Source organism: Podarcis vaucheri, assembly GCF_965113315.1.
Source record: "Podarcis vaucheri genome assembly, chromosome: 7".
Classification (NCBI taxonomy): Eukaryota; Metazoa; Chordata; class Lepidosauria; order Squamata; family Lacertidae; genus Podarcis; species Podarcis vaucheri.
In genome coordinates, this window is record NC_138765.1 from 19,575,209 (window position 1) to 19,592,112 (window position 16,904).

At 44.8% G+C, this 16,904-nt stretch overlaps 1 long non-coding RNA gene across 1 annotated transcript; it reads right to left on the reverse strand.

Moving 5' to 3' along the window:
• Window positions 1–7,942: 7,942 nt before the first annotated feature.
• Window positions 7,943–16,151, reverse strand: LOC309538061. Its single transcript, XR_014222096.1, has 4 exons — window positions 16,133–16,151; window positions 14,145–14,294; window positions 10,555–10,689; window positions 7,943–8,411 (listed from the first exon to the last, which is right to left on the reverse strand). It is a non-coding gene; the product is annotated as an uncharacterized lncRNA (long non-coding RNA).
• Between the last annotated feature and the right edge of the window lie 753 nt (window positions 16,152–16,904).

Below are 16,904 nucleotides of genomic sequence, written 5' to 3' on the forward strand. Positions count from 1 at the left end.
GACTTGCCGATCAGAACTCCCGTTGCTCAGTCCCTGGTCCTGCCAACCTAGCAGTTCAAAAGCATGTCAAAGTGCAAGTAGATAAATAGGTACCACTCTGGCGAGAAGGTAAACGGCGTTTCCATGTGCTGCTCTGGTTCTCCAGAAGCGGCTTAGTCATGCTGGCCACATGACCCGGAAGCTGTAGGCGGGCTCCCTCGGCCTGTAAAGCAAGATGAGCGCCGCAACCCCAGAGTCATCCGCGACTGGTCCTAATGGTCAGGGGTCCCTTTACCTTTACCCTTATTAGGGCCTTTAAATGGTGGAAAACTGCAAAGTTGAATATGACAAGAAAGTGGTGCATCCAGCATTGGTCTATAGCCCTAATGGAAAAATTGACAAAACGTGTTAGAAAAAATATATACAGAAATGTGAGAGATAGGTTCCATGAATGGTGGCTTAGATTTCTCCCAGAGAAAACTTGATTCAGCCCTCAAGTCTCAGAAGGGCTTTTGCTATGGAGTGGGAACCTCTACCAAACCTATTTATATCACCATTTTGGGTTTTGGGGGTTGTTGTTTTTTTAAAAAAAAAATGTTTTAAATACCACTTAATTATTCACATTTCTAAAAGCAACCAACTGGAAATGAGATAATCAAATAATAATAAAAATATACGCTCAGGCACATGGAAATTCCAGGACCACCTTTTAACAGGGAGTCTGTTTCCTTGTCCAGTGAAAGTATAGAGAGATCTGGTGACCTTGGTCCAAAGGTGCCAACGTTCTTTTAAACAGCGTAAGATTTTCTGGAAAGGGGATTAATTTGCAGGAGTGGTGTGGAGACAGCAAACATTTGTGCAAGAAATGGGTGTGTCGTCTTTGAATGAGGAGCTTGAAACATTTCCTTTATTTTCCCTATCACTTTTCTCTTCTTTATGCTACTGCCTTTCTTTTCCAGCTATGTAAACTGCTTGGGTGAGGCTTTACAAAACTCTGTATGCATTCCTTTCACCTGCTTTCCAGCGTTGTGTTTGTACAGTATTTAATTAACCCTGCATCACATCACATATTCTATGAACCAAACATTCGCTTGGTTCTTTGTCTGAACATGCAAAGGCACTGAATGTGCCCAAGGCAGGGTCACACACACAAGCCCAACCTTCAACATCATTGCATGTGTTGCATTTCCTGCTGCTCCCTGCCAACCTGCCTGATTTCCAACTTGATGTGCTGTGAAGATCTGCAGGGAGCATTCTGCTTGCATTCACGTGACTATGGGAAGGCTCCTTTGCAGAAATGGACTCCTTGCTTTATTGGCATCTCTGCTGGTAGAGGAGGGTCAGGGTTTCCCAAACTTGCTAGCTAGGGGTGATGGGCGTTGTAGTCAAAAAACAGCTAAACCGAGGAATTTTGCTCCACTTGGTGGTCATTCATTATGTATATGACAGGCCAATAATGAGAATGGCAAGCCTTGATAAAATGTGCCTTTCTTTGGTATTCATAACATTATTTTTTTTGCATTCTCTGTGTTTCAGGTTGGTTTGTGCTGTAACATCTAAGTTATTGTCTAGTCCAGTGTTTCCTAAACATGGGTCTCCAGCTGTTTTGGACTACAATTCCCATCATCCCTGACCACAGGTTCTGCTAGCTAGGGATGATGGGAGTTGTAGTCCAAAAGCAGATGGAGACCCAAGTTTGGATAACCGTGTAGAGGGTTCTACTTCACCGAATAACACGGGGAAGCTTGAGGTCTGGGGAGGGAGCATTAAACCTAAGAACATTGAGGGTGGGACTTGCGTGTCTTCCGTGTAGGCCTTCCCCATAGAGTTTTGGATGGAGATATCAAGTCCCAAGAGTAACTTAAAGAGTTGTTTTAGAAAGAGTAAGTTCTGTAGTTGTTAGTGGTTCCAACACCCACTGAGAAGTTGAAGAATGGACAGCATATTAATGAACATTACTTGGAATGGGGGGGGGAGCAAAAAAGAAAATTGTCAGAAAATGTTGCTGAAAACCCTCATTTGGTGCTGAATGAAAGTCTGTTTGTAGTCCACATTACTAGACAAAGGAATCCATGGACCAAGAGTCGAGTGCTGGAAGGTGGAAGGGAACAAGCACTTTAATTTCTTTCAGGAACCTAAATGCAAGTGGAGAAGAAAGGGTAGGGGTCCTCTTGCTGAATTTTCCTGAGTGGAGCGGAATGTTCTGCAACTGTCTGGGGGAAGGAGGAGAGCTGAGGAAGGAAATTCTCAAAGAATTGCTCAGAATATTCTTTCTTGAGGATTTTATTTTTCAGCCCTGTCCTAAAACCCTTCTCAACAGCCATCTGGCTCAGTTCTGAAGACACCCCTTCCCTGAAATTTAAAGAGAAATGCCGTTTCTCAACTGCGTGCTTTGAAGTGAGAATTTATTTGAAGATTGTGGTGGATCGGTGTTTAAAAGCACGAGCTGGAAAAGGAACACTTAATCCGTTACAGGACGCAGGTGCATTCTGCCAAATGGGATTTGCCAATTTGCTCAGCATGTGAATTAGTGGATTCTTGTGATGACTTGTTTGTTTTCTGTACTGTCCTTCATCCGAGGATCACAGGGTGACTTACAATATAAAAACACAATAATACATAGCATAGCAACAAATGGAAGAAAAAAACCCCAATAAGCCCCCAACACACACACACACACACACAGAGAGAGAGAGAGAGAGAGAGAGAGTTTAAAAGGCCTGAGAAGAGAGGAATGTCTTTGCCTGGTGCCTAAAGATATGTAATGAAGGTGCCAGGCAGGCCCCCCTGGGGAGAGCATTCCACAAGCAGGGAGCCACTGCAAAAAAGGTCCGTTCTCGTGTTGCTACCCGCCAGACCTCACGTGAAGGAGGCACATGAAGAAGGGCCTTGGATGGTGATTGCAGGGTCCATCAGAATCGGACCCCGTCTCTCTTTTTTCTCCCAAAAAATTTTTTTTATTCATTTTATAACACAAATAAAGAACACAAACAGAAAAACAAACAATACAAATTCTTGTCATATCCTTATTTTTCTAAACATTGTTAAGGGGGCTTCCCCAGGTCCCACAATATCTGATTTTCATTTTACTTCATCTTTAGCAGTTTACATATATCATAGTTTCTAACCATCTTTTTTTATCACACTTAAGATAACTTCACATTTTATCGCTTACAAATATTATTTTAAAATACACTATCTTCTGCTTCTAACCCTACAGCCTATATCCACTTCCAAAGCTATTCTAAGATTTAAATATTAACATATTTTTTTCAAATATTCCTTAAACTTCTTCCAGTCTTCTTCCACCGTCTCTTCTCTCTGGTCTCGGAGTCTCCCGGTCAGTTTGGCAAGTTCCATATAGTCCATCACCTTCATCTGCCATTCTTCGATAGTTGGTAAATCTTGTTTCTTCCAATTTTTCACTAGCAATATTCTCGCAACTGTTGTGGCATACAGGAAAAAAGTAACATCCTTTTGGGGGATTTCACCCCCAGAATCAGACCCCATCTCTACTGGCATCTAGTAGCAGCAAACGAAAGATGGCAGTCCCAGAAAAGAAAAAGTCTAGAAAGGAAGCAAGCGAAAAATGGTTCCTAGGGCTGCGTGCCACTAGGTAAACGTCCTGGTTGCTTGTTTTAGTATGAATTGAAAACTACAGATAGGGAATAGACGAATCGGTCCATTTCAGTTTCTTGACATTTCTCATTTTTCTGATCTCCCCTTCAGCTCACCATATTCCCATATCCCATTTATGATTTCTTAAAGAATAGTCCTATCAAAAACTCATTCACATTTTAGTGTTTCTCCCAATAAGCACATTTTTCTAGGCAATTTTGCTTCATATACATATCCTTGCAAGCAGTTCCCGTTAATATAATGCCTTTTAATGTTATTTTCATGAATACTTGTCCTTTTATATACTGGATATGCTCAGTTTTGTACACCTTTTCAGGGCAGGCGAATTGCATCATGAAACTGAGAGAAGTGCAGATTTTGAAGGACAGCTTTCTTTCCAGACGTGCTAATTATAGAACCTAATATTAAAATGAGAACTGAAACAACTTCTTTCCCCCACCCACTAACTACTGTGTTAGGTAGGTGACATTAGCCTTTAAGCTTTGGAGGTTTATTTTGCGCAAGATGAGAAACCAGACACAAAAACCACACTTGGAGCCAACAGGTTAACCTCACCCATAGGAGGGATTTTCATTTTTGTCGCATTTTAAGCTACCCTTTGTCAGGGCTGTCTTTAGCAGATGCGGCACTGGGGTGCAAATATCCACCCAGCGCTCCCAAATTACGACAGATAGTGTTGGGGTGGCCGTAGCTGCACACTGCCAGTCATGGGGGGGCAACTCTCCCCCATGCCGCTGCAGGAGAACGATCCCCACAGAGGCTTGGGGGTGAGGTTGGGTGCCTACCAAGCCTCCTCGGGAGGAGAGTGATCCTTGCAGAGGCTTGGGAGGGAAGCTGCACGCCCGCCAGCCTTATGGTTAGTGGGGCACAGCTGGTGGGCGTGCAGGGAAAGGGGAGGCCGCCAGCAAAGCCGCACAGCTCCCCCACTTTCTGGGGCGCCCCTGAGAGGCCGGCGCCCTGGTGCGATGCACCACTAAGCCCTATGGGAAAGATGGCTCTGCCCTTTGCTCTGGAGTGTCTCCAATACCTAGAAGCAACAAGCAAAGAAATGCAATGCAATGCGAGGAAAGGGCCAAACTGGAGGCAAGCCAATAAAAGTTTATTATTTCATAAAACTCATACACTGCTTGATTGTAAAAACAAACAAACAAACCTCAAAGTGGTTTACAAAAGTTAAAACAATAACATGAAGGGGAAAATTACAACCCTGTTTTAAAACATACAAAATTTAAAATACTAAACCAGATTAAAATTACCTCAACTTTCTAAGCATTGGGGTAGGGCTGTCTAAACAGGAGTGATTATAGCAAGTGCCAGAAGGATACTGAAAGCTCCGGTTTGATCTCAGTAGGCAGGGCAAAAAATACCAGCTACAGAGGCTTACAGAATCTTTTATTGTTTATTCACCACCCATCTGGTTTGGTTTCGCCAGCCACTCTGGGCGGCTTCCAGCAAATTATAAAAAATAATAATTTTATTATTATAAAAATAATAAATAATAATAAAATGTCAGACATTAAAAACTTCAGATGTTTTCTAAAAGTTGTACAGTGGTACCTCAGGTTAAGAACTTAATTTGTTCCAGAGGTCCGTTCTTAACCTGAAACGGTTCTTAACCTGAGGCGCGCTTTCGCTAATGGGGCCTTCTGTTGCCGCTGCGCTGCTGGCATGCAATTTCCGTTCTTATCCTGGGGCAAAGTTCTTAACCTGGAGCAACCACTTCCTGGTTAGCGGAGTTTGTAACCCGAAGCATCTGTAACCCAATGTACCACTTTATAATTCTTTATCTCCCCAATATCTGATGGGAGTGTGTTCCACAGGGAGGGCACCACTGCCAAGAAGGTCATTCCTTGTTAAGCCCAACTACGGTTTCTTTGCAATGTAGCCCTGACAGCTAACTTAGGTTGTGGCTAGCCTTGCATTAAAAAGCAGAGACATCACCTTGCCAACAAAGGTCCGTATAGTTAAAGCTATGGTTTTCCCAGTAGTGATGTATGGAAGTGAGAGCTGGACCATAAAGAAGGCTGATCGCCGAAGAATGGATGCTTTTGAATTATGGTGCTGGAGGAGACTCTTGAGAGTCCCATGGACTGCAAGAAGATCAAACCTCTCCATTCTTCAGGAAATCAGCCCTGAGTGCTCACTGGAAGGAAGAAGAAGAAGAAGAAGAGAAGAGTTTGGATTTGATATCCCGCCTTTCACTCCCCTTCAGGAGTCTCAAAGCGGCTAACATTCTCCTTTCCCTTCCTCCCCCACAACAAACACTCTGTGAGGTGAGTGGGGCTGAGAGACTTCAAAGAAGTGTGACTGGCCCAAGGTCACCCAGCAGCTGCATGTGGAGGAGCGGAGACACGAACCCGGTTTCCCAGATTACGTGACTACCGCTCTTAACCACTACACCACACTGGACAGATCCTGAAGCTGAGACTCCAATATTTTGGCCACCTCATGAGAAGAGAAGACTCCCTGGAAAAGACCCTGATTTTGGGAAAGATGGGAGGGCACAAGGAGAAGGGGAAGACAGAGGACGAGATGGTTGGATAGTGTTCTCAAAGCTACCAGCATGAGTTTGACCAAACTGCGGGTGGCAGTGGAAGACTGGAGTGCCTGCTCTGCTCTGGTCCATGGGGTCACGAACAGTCGGACACACCTAAACGACTAAACAACAACAAGCCTTGCATTGCAATGCTTAGCTTTAAGAGGTGGCATTTGCCATACATTTACATTGATGAAGATGTTGCCTTCCAAGCACTTGGGGCTGGCCCATGACATGCTGCTGTCTGAGCCTGAACAGCAAATGGTGACCCTCCCCACATGGCACATGCAGGTCTTGCTATCTGAACACAATGCATTCTCAGGAAATCATTTGTTAGGCCAGCGTTCACATAACAAGTCAACAATTTCCATTGAGTCCTATGGGAAATTTTCCAATGCGGTCCCGGCCATGGAATTTTGAGCCCCAAATGACAAAAAACAAACCCCCCAGAAAATGCTCTGAAACCTCTGAAATGCTCCCTTGTTTGTCCACTCTCTCCAGCCCACCTCCCCCACATGGTGTCTGGCAAAACAGCTGCCACAAACCAGCAAAACATCAAAAAGTAAGGCTGGTTTAAGGCTGCTCATTTGTTTATTGTACTACATGCAGGTCCAGCTATTTGGATATCTGAATCTGCACTGTGTATAGCAAGGTTAGGGTACATGTTTGGATAAGTGAATTTTTGTATAGCAGGCATTTGGATAGCAGGACCTGCATGTAATATAAGGGGGTTTTTGCCAGCTGAATGCAGAATACCAACTTTAGCCTTCCGAACTCTTATTTTCTGCACCTAGAGAACACCAGTCTTTTGAGAAGCTTGAAAACTGAGATAGCTCCCGGAGACCTTGACTATAGCTGTTTGCAGGGAGAAACCTATTTATTTGGAGGCTGCTGTTGCCTCAGTATTGCCCCTGCCTGACACCTGGAATTATCAAGGGAAGTAATAGCGCTACATGTCAGAACTGTTGCTTCACAGGTAAGCTACTTTGGTCCTCTTTCTTTCAGTGGTGCATTTCCTCCTTTGGGGCAATGCATAAGGGGCACCGTGCCTCTTAACACCCAGTGATAGTGTGAAAGTGAGATTAAATCACAAGACAGCACAGGCAGTGGCGTAGCGTGGGGGGTGCAGGGGGGCGGCCGCACCGGGCGCAACATCTGGGGGTTAGGGTTAGGGGGCGCAAATCCACGGGTTAGGGGGTGCAAATCCACGGGTTAGGGGGCACAAATCCACGGGTTAGGGGGCGCAAATCCACGGGTTAGGGGGCACAAATTACTTGCCTTGCCCCGGGTGCTGACAACCCACGCTACGCCACTGAGCACAGGCACTAGCCAATAGACTCCCTCCATGGTCAGTGTTTTACCGGGTCCTTGCAGATTACCAAAACTTACTCCAGTACAGAAAACAGTGCAGTTGTACTCAATGCAGTGAGAACGTTTTTCATGCCACCACTAAAGCTCCAAAAATGTTCACATTTCTTCAGTCCATCTTCTGCAGGGTAGACATGCCAAAAAGGAGGCAAACCAAATGAGGGGTGAAGGAAGGCACTTTATTTATCACGTCGGTTTTGTTTGTTTGTTTTGTTTATCTCGGTCATTCTCTACGGGGACGTGTTTCTCCTCCCTGCTTTTTCGACCCATACAACCATCTTACGAGGTAGGTCAGGCTGAGAGATGGTGGCTGAAGCCATGCCACCCAGCAGGCAAGCGTCTGAACTTGGGTCTCCCCAGACAAAGTCCAACACTCTGTTGATATAGCATTATACTTGCAGGGGAAATCATCACAATGAGTTAGCACTGAAAATAGCCTTTTTAATCTCAAGAGTGGATACGTCAAGGTCTAGTAAGATATGCAGGACAACTATAGTTCGCACAAGCAGGTCAGCCCTTGGCTTCCAGCTGAATTGTGGAGGCAAACCATGCTTTGAGTAAGTCATAGTTTGCCAAAGTGTTATGTCATGGCAAGCCATGGTTTGTTCATGGGAACTGGGGCAAACCAGAAGCCCACTGATGTAAGTCAAACCATGGTTTGGCCATTACATTTACACTGAGACAAGAAAGGCACTTTCTATCATTGTGTCCTGCTCCATCGTGGTACCAAGAAGATGGCTATACTTAACCCAGAGAAATATCCCACGTCTGAGATTTCATGACAGGAGAGCAGCCATGCTCTTATTGGCAGTTCTTCTGGTCCCGGTGGCAGAGCTGGGCCCCCAGACCTAGTAGGTAGATGTTTTGTGACTCAATATTTGTAGTACAGCTAGGTGGAAGAAAACAGGAGGAGAGAGAGAGAGAGAGAGAGAGAGAGAGAGAGAGAGAGATTTTAGCTCCTAAAATACAAAACACCTCAGGTCCTGATAGGAATCCAATTCCTCATGCTTCTCTGGCCATCAGATCATTTGATGAGCAGAGAGGAGTGGGGGAAAACCCTCCTCAGCTAGTCTGCACAGCTCAAACACCTACTTCCTGGTGCTTGTTTCTTAAAGTACCCCCCCATTCCCCAGACATGCTGCAAAACAAATTATGCATTTCCAGGTCCAGGAGAATTAAATTATCAACCTGAGTGGGAGCAAATTCTGGATTTCATCACTTAATTTGGTGTTATGAGTTCACATGGTGGGGGCTTTTCTGAGCTCACTCTCCCCACCCCCATTTTACCACTGGAAAATTAGAATTTTCTCTTTTAGGATTATAGCTGAATTGCTGGGGTTTTTTGCTAGCTTTTGAAATACTGTTTCAGCTGCCCCTTTCTTTACTCCTTCCAGTATAAATATAGATATAACAATCTACATATTTGGCAATCCCAATTCCTCTTCACTGCAAAAGCATGTAAGACTCAGATCCTCTCGCCTGCTCTTGATTCCTCCATTCTCTGCAGCATGAGAAAGAAACTCATAGTGTGAAACTCTGAGCAATGTCTGGCAAATGTACACACCCAATAAATAAATAAAAACTAACATGTGAAAGAAAGGAGTTTGTATAAGCCCATCGGTTCTCTGAGATCCCTGAGCTAGGGCCAGACTTAGTCAATTTTAAATTCAATTCTCTACATTTCTGCAGCAATCTGAATTTTTCTTTTTTAAAGAAAACCTCATTAAAACCCTCCAGCTTTTTAGTGCAATTTTTCACAACTAAATAAATTGTTGTGCGCACTTTGGGCTAATGTACACAATTTTGCAAACACTTTCCCCCCAATACAGTGGTACCTTGGTTCTCAAACACCTTGGTACTCAAACACTGCAAACCCAGAAGTAAGTGTTCCGGTTTTCAAACATTTTTTGGAAGCCGAACGTGCTCCATTTTGAGTGTAACGCTTCTGTTTTGAGTGCCACACTTCCATTTTGAGTGTTATACTGAGGTCTGTCTCGTCTTTGCTATTTATTTTGTGATATTTTTTTCCGGCTCTTTCTTGTTTTTGTTTTTTGTGATTGTGTGGAACCCAGTTCAGCTACTGATTGATTGTGTGACTGCAGTACATTATTTATTGCTTTCATTTTATGAATCAATGGTCTCGTTAGATAGTAAAATTCAGGTTAAATTGGTGTTTTAGGTGTTGTTTTTAAAAGTCTGGAATGGACCAATCCATTTTGCATTACTTTCTATAGGATAGTGCACCTTGGTTTTGGAACGATTTGGTTTTGGAACAGACCTCCGGAACGAATTAAGTTTGAGAACCAAGGTACCACTGGAAAGTGAATTTTGTACATTCCTTTCACTAATATAGTCGTTTTGATGCACCTTTTCCCTTAACATATGCATATATATTTTTTGCAAACATTGGTTGGAGAACTGCAACACAAAATTTGGAGAAGTGTGAATTTTGAAGGATGGCCGGGTTTCCGTTTTCATATTAGTTTGGAAAGTGTGATATTGGTAGTTTTGCCTTTAATGTGAACTGAATCAAATTTATCCCCTGTCCCAACTTGCAGGGAGGTTTTCTTTAAATTACAGTGGTACCTCAGGTTAAGTACTCAATTCGTTCCGGAGGTCTGTATTTAACCTGAAACTGTTCTTAACCTGAAGCACCACTTTAGCTTATGGGGCCTCCTGCTGCTGCCGCACCACCGGAGCATGATTTCTGTTCTCATCCTGAAGCAAAGTTCTTAACCTGAAGCATTATTTCTGGGTTAGCGGAGTCTGTAACCTGAAGCGTATGTAACCTGAAGCGTATGTAACCTGAAGCGTATGTAACCAGAGATACCACTGTAAAAAAAGAGAGGGATTCATCCAAAAATGGTATTGTTCCCTTGCAGTCTGGACCAGAACCACCCAGAATGTCTGCCATCTGATTCTCCTCCATTTCTAGGCTCAACTCTAGCCTTTCCCCCTCTCATAATTAAGAAGTGACAAGGCTAAGGCCACACCTGCAGATGTTTGGGGCCCATGTGCAAAGCTCGACTCACCTGTAATGAGGTGCATAGGAACGGAAGCCCAGCCCAAACCATAGGACGAACCAAATGCGAGTGAATAATTGGTGTAAGGTTGCGAGTGCCTCTGCACGTATGTAAATATCGCCATACCAATCAAGATTAGGAGAGCTGGGGGCAAAAAAAGGAGATTTTAAAAATGAGAATATATAAATTAAAAACAAAACAACATAATTGCATAGGAAGAAAATAATATAAAACACTAACATAAAAAAAACCCCAAGACTTCCGGGTTAGCACCTCCGGAAATGGCAGATTTCCTCTGATCAGGAGGAATCCGCTTCGTGGAAATTAGGGTCTGGACCGCCATGGCGAGGCGGAGACCCATCAAAAACCACAGGCGGGAGAAGCCTGTGGACGTGGGATTTGGCAGGCACCTTTTGCGCCTCCCCTACTCGCGGGGAAACCCGGTTTCGGGGATCCGGAGCGACGTGGGGTGAGCGGCGCGGTGCTTCGAATCGACTGCTCTTTTCACGGAGTGAAGCCGCATTGCTGTTGCCAGAGAGCACTGACATTTTCCTGTGGACAATTGGACTTTAAACAACTACCCATGAGTAGAACGGAAAATTGGACTATGAAACATCTTAATTTGGCACCGAAGCGGGAAGGTTCTAAACAGGAAGTCCGCCTTCTGCTTTTGTAAATAGATTGAAGCAAAGCTAAAGTCTGGAAGCTAAAGTCTAGAAAGTCTTTTGTAAAGGACTAAATCTCCATCGGCTAAAACTACTAAACCCCCCTTAGAAGCAGGAGAAGGGGGGGGAATCTTAGATTGTTCAAGCCTGCAGGAGAGAGAGTAAAGAAAGATAAATTTCCACCGCCTTGAACCTGGGAACAGGTTGCTAGGAAGACAGACGTTTTGGGAAAGTTCATTGACTGTGAATAAAACGTTTGTTGATAGATAGTTAAAAAAGAGAAACATATTGATTCCAATGTTTCCTTTTGCATTTAAAAGGAACAAAATATTTGAAAAACGAAAGTAATTTTGTTGCTGGATCTGCTTTTAAAAGGACGGATACAAATAGAAATTGTTTCCCCTAGAGGGAGCTTTTGAAACTGTTGTTGGAGTCGATCTGGGGAATTCTCCAGCTGTAGAGATTAAAGATCGTGAGAACCAGACATTGACCTTGAACAAGAATGTGCCCAGAAGAAGCCTTAGTGATTGCTTTTTGCAAGACAAGCGCATTATTGGAACAGCTACATGAGAAGATGGATTTGATGACTGTTGCAGTTAATAATTTTGGACAAACAGTGAATACCTATATAGAAACCACTCAGGAACCGACCCAGGAATCTGCTTTGACAGGGCAAGTTGTGCAGAAGACAAAGGAGGAGGTTGCTGTTGAACCTCAAGTAATACAAGTGGAGAGAGCCGCGGCCTTGCAGGAACATAAGCTGTTGTTTTTGATGACCGAACCTGGAGAAAGTCAGATTTGGAGAGATGGAGTCTCGTTTGGATTGGAGATGGGAAATTGGATAGATTCCCCTATGCAGGGTTGTTCTGGCTTCTGGGATCTGGTTTTGCACCAGGGGGAGTCTGGAGTTGTGGGGGCCTTTAACTTTGGAGGGACTTTGAAACATGCCTTGAAATACCTTTTGGATTTTAGTGCTGACTATGGAGAATGGGCTGACCTGTCGAGAAGGGATAAAGACATTGTTAGGTTGGAGTCTCCCCAAGATCTACTCCTCAGCGATAATGGAAGGAAATTAAGAACAAGATCAGCAGAGGACAAAGTAAAGTGCAGGTATAAATATGAAGAAGATCTGCAGAAGGGACATGGAAAAGAGTTAAGAGCCTCGGATAGAAGATCACCAGGTTGAGGGACTAAATGGAATGGATAGAAAGGACTGACAGAACTCAAGACCAGGAAGAAGAGACGGTGGATGAAGATTGGAAGAAAGTTTAAAAATTCATTTAGAGAAATATTGTAAAATTAATGAGTGTTAGAAAAAATGTTGGAATGAAACTATTTGGCTTTAGTAGAAATGCTATAAGGAGTTATGTACAAATAAGTTTTAAGTTTTAGGGCTTTTTATGGTAAGATAAGGTTAAAATAAATTAAGACAATTTAATGACAGAACATAGTGAAAGATGGAAAGGATTTGCTGAGATAATTAATAACTAGAATACAAAAAAGGGAGGTGTGAGGACGTTGAAACGAGATAACGAAAGATAAAGATTTGGGAATATTGGATTTGTTTTTAATTTTTTGTTTGCTTTTGTTTTTGGTTTTGATGTATTGTGTGTTTTGTTCTCTTTTTCCTTTTATTGACTTGTATTGTTTAAATTTTTTTTCTTTTCTTTTTCTTTTTTTCTCTGTAATTTTAAATTCTCAATAAATATCATATTTTGATTTTTTTAAAAAACAAAATCAACCCAACCCCAACACACATACCCAATAGTCACAGCTCACAGTCCATCAAAGGCCTGGAAATAAAGATAAGAATTTACCTGAAGAAGATTCTGGCGAGGGGTGTATAAATAAAACAACAACAACTTATGCCCCGCCCATCTGGCTGGGCCTCCCCAGCCACTCTGGGCAGTTTCCAACAGAATATTAAAAACACAATAAAACATCAAACATTGAAAAGTTCCCTAAACAGGGCTGCCTTCAGATGTTTTCTAAAAGTCAGGTAGTTGTTTATTTCCTTGACATCTGATGGGAGGGCATTCCACAGGGCGGGCGCCACTACCAAGAAGGCCCTCTGCCTGGTGTAGCCAGAACTGGCACACACCAGGGCAAGCTGGGGATGGGGAAGGTGAGGTTGGTGCAGGAAGCACTCCTGGGGTGACAGAGGATGACGAAGAGATGGAGGGCAGTGCACAGGAACCGAAACAACAGAACCCATCACCAGAGCCAAAGGGGACCCTGTCTCCACAAACATGGCAGGCTCTGAGGCATAGAGAGCAGCTAGTGGGGCACTCCAGTAGGCTGAGGCAGGCAAGGGCCCACAGCCCAGCTCCCTAGCTGGCCAGGTGGGGCTCGCTAGCTCTGGGAGGTGGTGGGCGATTCCTCAGCTGGCGTAGGCTTGGAACAGGTGAGGATCCCATGCCTTGCCAAACCTAAATGCCGCAATCAGCATGCAAGGCATAAAATGGCAGCGGAGCTGAGGTTCTGTATCTACTCAACTGTCCATTGCAACTGTCCATTGTTGATGGACCACAGCTTGGCTGCTCCAGGATCTCTGTGGGACTGTGCTTCGGTTTGGACTTTGGACCTGTGGGGACTGGGGATTTGACATATTTGCCACCAGGTAGGCCAGGGTTTCAGGACAGGAGTCTTCATTCTTGGGTCCCCAGGTATTCTTGGTCCACAACAAGTACTGTCCTGCCCAGGCAGCTTTGTCAATGGTCAACGATGGTGGGAGTTGTTGTCATCTAGGGACTCAAGGTTAAAGAATCCTGACTAGCTAACAGCAGCCCTTTGGGATTCCCAGGAGAGGAGTCTTCTTTCTCAACTCTACTGGAGATGGTGGGGATTGAACCTGGGAGCTTCTGTGTGCAAAGGAGGTGCTCTACCAATGAGCCACATGGACCCTTCTGGGAAAAGAACCCGCATTGGGGTTACCTGAAACGAGGCTGAAGGTGACGGCAGCTCTCAGCAGGGATATGTTGAATAGCAGGTCACGTTCAAACGAGATGCAGACGCACAACAGAGAAAAGAAGCTGCAGAAACATGCAATCACCAGGAAGGCTCGGGTGAAGTGGATATGTATGGCTGTGGTTCAGAAAAGGAAGTGTTAGGAAGGGCAAGGATTCCGGGTAGAGTGACTGGGTGGTCGCCGACAAAGTAGTGCCACCGAAATCAGCGCACCTGAGTTAGTCATGTCCATGAATTTTAGTGGGTCTACTCTGAGTAGGCTAGCGGTCGAGGCAACCCATTCTTGCTCCCAGCTTAAAGAAGAAAATTAACGTAAGAATTTAAGAGGAGTCTTGTTGGATCAAACCAATGGCCTATCTAGACCAGCATCCTCTTTGCCGCAGTCCCTATGGACACTGGCGGAGGAAGGGGGTGCAGTGGATGTGGTCCGCCCTGGGTGTTATCCCGGGAGGGGGGGTAACATCACTGCCCCGCCCTCCTGGGACGCTCGCCCTGCCCCCACGGGTGGCTAGTGTTAGGATTCTTTTCCCGTGCTGCAGTCATGGGATTGCTCTTATCAAATGACTGTGTATGTTTTCATTCCACATTGTGGGAAGTCATGGAGACAGGATGTTTGTATTACCGAATTTCCGTGATGTAGGACGTTTGTCCTTTGTCCTTTCTCTTTGCTGTCTGATGTTGAAGAGGGAGCAGCTGAGTTACGATGCTCCGAGTGTGTATATGTAAATAAACGCTACTGCGCTACTGAGTCTGTATGCTGACGGCCTATACTCTGCTGATCCTGAAGTGTGCTGATGCCTCTAAGGTATCAGTTGCTGTGATGTTTGGGCTGGAGAAAGATTTTGAATCTCCCAAACGAATGACCAGGAGGGAGAGAACATGCTGGTTAGGCATGTGTCTCTGCCAGACTCCTACTTGTGTGTAGGACCGCCCCAGGGTGTCATCCCTGAGGGAGGTGACATCACCCCCCACCCCCCCTGGGATGCTCACCCCGCCCCTGTGGGTGGCTAGTCCTGCCCCCGGGTGCACAGCATGGGAAGTCTGTAGTAGTCAGGATGTGAGCACAATGACCCTGTCCAACTGCTGTTCCCCAGGGACTGGTATTCAAAGACATGCACCTTCTGATCTTGGAGGTTTGAATGCCGTCATCATGACAAGCAGCCCTTGTCAGCCACACCCTCCACAAATTTGTCTTACCCCCCCCCCTTTAAAGTCAAACGTTTTGACAAACTTGATGTCACTTTTGTAACATTAACTGGTAGAAACAGCACTTTGGGGGTACATGGCTTCCTCACTACAGTTCCCAGGATTCTTTAGAGGAAGCCATGCTCTTTAAACATACAGTGTGGGTGTCATCCATGATTTACAACATGGTCGTTCTGTTTGTAGAATCCTAGTGCTGGTGGGATTTCGTAGGCCATCAAGGCTGGGTACACGCCACATATTTCAAGCACATGACTTTCCCCCAAAGAATTCTGGGGACTGTAGTTTAAGTGCCACAGAACTACGGCTCCCAGAAAGTACCCTTAACTAATGATATCTTTTGCACAAAGGTGGAAGATGCTGCAGCTATCATTATGGTACGAGAACATTTGGAATCCATAGGTACTGGCTCTCTGGGCACCGGAGAACCCACAAAATTCCCCATGAAGGGGCCGGACATCCACAAATTTTGGTGCCAGGGCCATGCACGCTGCATGGCACCCACGGCCCCAGGCAGCAGCAGTCATGGGGCCAAGTTGGCACTCCTGTTGGAATCTGGCAATTGCTGGGGAGAAATGATGTATAATTTGAGGGTCTCCAATCAACTGGAAAATCCATTTCTATGTCATATGGTGGAGGCCTTTATTTCTTACACTATTTCAAAATATCTTCATAACACTCTGCCTCTTTTAATGTGTGAAATATTTTGTTTTGAGTTCTACTCCCCATTGCTGCAGCTAGGGGTACTAGACCTCTAGGGTTGAGCTGGAATCTTAAGTTTTGCTTTCTCTCCTCCAAGTCACAGGTGGAGAGCACAAGTCACCAGGTCAGTGAAAGCGAAGAAGAAGAAGAAGAAGAAGAAGAAGAAGAAGAAGAAGAAGAAGAAGAAGACACTGCATCCTGCCCCCCTCCCTTCCCTCCTTCCCTCTCGCAATTAAGCTTCATCTTTGCAAATGGTCTCAGTGACTGTGGTTAATGTTTAATGACATCATAGGGGTCACCCCATGACATCACCAATGGGACACCTCTGCAAATAGAACATTTTATGTGCATTGTACAAATGTGACACTAGATGGTGATGATGAGCTTATGGGAAATTCAATATATATATTTAAACATTTTTTTAAAAAGCGTTTTCACAGCATATATATATATATATATATATATATATATATATGCAGGTTTTGGTGTCTTCGGGTGTCTTCCCGTGTAAGAGTCGGGGTGTCTGTGCGACGTTTCGACGAGGTCTCACTCGTCATCTTCAGGCTGGTGCTTTCGGCTTCTTGTTACTGCCGGAGGACGGACAGACAGACGGAGCGGCCGCCTCGCTCGCTCTCTCGCTCGCCTTCTAGGTTTCCCTGCGAGTAGGGGAGTTGCAAAAGGTGCCGGCCGAATCCCACATCCACAGGCTTCTCCCGCCTGTGGTTTTTAGTGGGTCTCCGCCTCGCCGTGGCGGTCCAGACCCTAGTTTCACGAAGCGGATTCCTCCTGGTCAGAGGAAATCCGCCATTGCCGGAGGCGCTA